Genomic DNA, 3500 nt, shown 5'->3' on the forward strand with positions numbered 1-3500 from the left:
TTAACCCGGAAGCGGAAGCGCCCCGGTCTCAGGGTGGAGAGGGGAGGTCCGCCAGGAACCAGCCCGCCCCTGGGAGGGGCACCCGGGAGAAGAGCTTGGGAGGAACCACTCTCGAGGATAGGGGAGCTTGGGCGCAACCATTGTACCGTGGGGAGGGGAAGCCAACATTCCCGAAGAGGGATGGAATCGTTCAGCCGGAGATTTGAGGGTCCATGGAGGGAACTAAACCTAATGGGAGGAGGATGAAAGAGGCTTCTGGGCTTCTCTCTCGCCCAGCCCTCCCTCTTTCCCACACAGGCGTTGGTTTAGTCCTCAGAATACCTTTCGTAGGCACTACCCCCTTCCAAGACATAGGAAATGGTACATGCCTAGAGTCGTGCTGTTCTCCTGTAGCGTTCTCAGAGAAGGGTCGTCAGAAGCGCGTTGGTGGTATAGTGGTTAGCATAGCTGCCTTCCAAGCAGTTGACCCGGGTTCGATTCCCGGCCAACGCAGCTGCGTGTGTTCTTTTTTTTTTTTAATTCATTCAAAAATTTAATTTCAACAATAGTTGTTAATTGCTTAGTTGTAAGTAATGATCAACCTTTATTCTAATAAGGCAGTCATGAATGAAGAATGCTTACCACTAGGGGGCCACAGGAATTCTCTGCAGGGTCATGGTATTTAACTTGAAATTAAAAGCAAGATTCTTTTTTATTGATTAATAAACCTTGATGTTCAATGAGCATGAAACTGAGAAAATAGAAATAAAAAAAAAATTGACCCTGTTCCCGCCCGGGATCGAACCGGGGACCTTTCGCGTGTGAGGCGAACGTGATAACCGCTACACTACGGAAACCCATGAATGAAAACCTTGTCATAAGTCATGATATCTCTGAAAAAATCTGTGTGTTCTGGGCTATTGCTGAAAAGTCTGAGAAATAATTAATGTTAGAAACCCAGAAGTTATTTGATATTTATTTTACAGTCACACTCAGGGCAAACACAGAAGAACAAGCCAAGCAGCACTTTAAGAATGTAAAGTGCAATGTAAGCCCTAATTAGTCTTCATTTATTAATTATGGGGTGGTTTATTATTAATTAACAACACATAATAATGTGTTTACAGTAAGTTAAAGTTCACAAAACAAGCTGGAAAACTAGGGTGTAACATCAACACTAAATATTATAGATTTGTGACTGATTCCAAAATATTTTGATTATTAATATTAATTATAAATACTGGGAATCTGTGAATATAGTAAGTAAAAATTCGTCAAGCATTGTGGAGATACAAACAGCAATACAATACCTCAACCTTGCAATGAACTCGCATGGATCCGAAATGTTAAGTACTATTAATTCATTACTGATTATTAGAATAAATGTTGATTATTAATAACAACGAAGCAACACTATTAGCTTGGTTGCAAGTCAGCATTGGTAAAGCACTTTGAACATATTATAAAGTGAAGTCTAAATGCTAAGCATTATTGGAACCAATGTTGCAAAGTACTTAAGCGTGTGCGTAACTCATATTGGAGTACATGCGTACATGCGTTGATGAAAAGGCCCTTAGCCGAGCAAACACTAATGTTTGTGTTTTAACTTCAGGATTGTGACTAGCCTAAATCAATTCATTAAGCTATGCCCACACGTAATGGTTTTGCAGGATCAGGGCCTATGGAGGAATTTAGGCATGGGTTCTCGTCTATACTATCCTATTCCATGGGTGCTTTTATTGTGTTCAATGGGAGTTATGAGGATACTTTTGAGGATCTGGGCCCAGAGGCCTTCCAATCATGCATTAACCCATGTGACTGACGTTGGTCACTTGTTTGCCAACCACAAACACTGAAAAATTATGAGGTAGGCCCCCAAAATCATGAGATTAAAAAAGAAAGAAGAAAGACATTTGGATTTGTTTTATTTGTCTTCTGATTTCAGAACATTTAGGGTGTGCTTGCTTCACATTTCCAGGTTTTCTTTGCAAGAGCAAGAAACTTATATTTTTTAAATGAAAATTGAGAGTCTCGTGTTGCTTTCAGGAGCTGAGGGCTTAAAAATAAGCACCACCGAATACTGTGAAATTGCGAGGGTTGGCAACACATCGCTTAAAGTTAAGCACATGGGCAAGTGTTTGGCTGAATATGGGCCATTGTAATTAAGGAGTAGTATAAAATATTAATTGTTAGTAATAACTACGAAGAGCAATATGTGCGTGATCCAGTGAAGAGTTCACTCCGCTCCTGTTGACAATAATGGGAAATGAGGGTGCTTGCTGTCTTGCGAGATCCATCCCGTGGTATTGGCATATCGTATATTTAAACAGGGGTTTTCAACACCCAGTACCTCTCAATTGCAGAGGAGTTAAAGTGCATGTAATCTACAGATCAAGGGCAGCGTATCTTCCTCATGGCCCTTCGTGACAAGCCCAGCTCAGAATGACAGAGGCCAAGGATTTTGTGTGCCTCCATTTTTGGGCCTCCAGCCTGAGACCCCCGATTTTCAGAACTGCTGAGAACCCACAAACTCCAAAGGAAGCAATCGGGCACTGCATCGTGCTGGGCTCCTCTGAAAATTAGGATAAGTGGCCACTTTGTAAATTTGGCCAGAGTAGGCATCTTCCATGCATATCCTCCACTCCGCTACCAGCCCCAGCCCCTCGCCTTCAGGCCTGGAAGCAGCCCACAGAGCCATTCCAACCCACGCGGCGTAGAGGGCATCCACGGAAGAAGTAACTAACCCGAACTGGTACGCTCACAATCTCATGTGATTCCAGCAGCTTGATTCATTTGTCTGCCAGCCTGGCAGGGAGTCTCAGCTTTGCATTTTCCTTTGATTGATTTGCATTCTGCCTGGCTCGGGTGTGCTATCCCTGAGCAACCCACTTGCCTCCAAGTCGCGGCTAGTGTGGATGCAGCTGCCACCAGGTGTCGGCAGAAGAGCAGAAATATAGGACCGGCCTTCTTCCTTCCCCTCCTTGCAGAGCAAGGATCCTGCAGCTCAGGAGAGTTCCAAGCAACTGACAGCAGCATCAAGAGGTCTGTCCTTGGCCTTCTGAGCAAGACTCTGGGAGGGGCCTGTAGGGAAGGCAGTCATGCGGGATCCTGCAGATGTGGAGGGAGCTTGGAGGAGTTCTGGGGGTGGGTGGAAGGAGTGAGGGACCTGCTGCTGGAGAAGGGGGAAGAGAAGGGGAGCGCCGTGTGGGGAGCAACTCAGCCTCCCTTGCAGCTGCATCGAAGCTGGGTGCAGTTCTGCTGGTGTCCCGAGGGGCGGAGTCAGAGGCATGGAGCCAGCCAGCAGGGCGGCGCCGGAGACCTCACTGAGATTCACAGGGCTTGAGCAGCCCACTCAGGCCTGGGCCAACTCCTTTGCCTGCTCCAACACTCTTGGGCAGAAGCCCTGCCTCTGCTCCAGTACCCCGTGGGCCAAATATTGCTCTCCGTGGCCACCACGCAGCACTGCCAGGGTAACCCTGAGCAGGACTGGGCACAGTATAATAATAACCCCTACCTCATTT

The 3500-nt window shown here is 46.2% G+C and overlaps 2 non-coding genes across 2 annotated transcripts; one reads left to right on the plus strand and one right to left on the minus strand.

Moving 5' to 3' along the window:
• The first annotated feature begins 420 nt into the window (after positions 1–420).
• On the plus strand, positions 421–492 carry TRNAG-UCC (transfer RNA glycine (anticodon UCC)). The gene has a single exon. It is a non-coding gene; the product is annotated as a tRNA-Gly (tRNA).
• Positions 493–763: 271 nt separating this feature from the next.
• Positions 764–836, minus strand: TRNAV-CAC (transfer RNA valine (anticodon CAC)). The gene has a single exon. It is a non-coding gene; the product is annotated as a tRNA-Val (tRNA).
• Between the last annotated feature and the right edge of the window lie 2664 nt (positions 837–3500).

Source organism: Malaclemys terrapin, chromosome 24 (assembly GCF_027887155.1).
Source record: "Malaclemys terrapin pileata isolate rMalTer1 chromosome 24, rMalTer1.hap1, whole genome shotgun sequence".
Lineage (NCBI taxonomy): Eukaryota > Metazoa > Chordata > Testudines > Emydidae > Malaclemys > Malaclemys terrapin.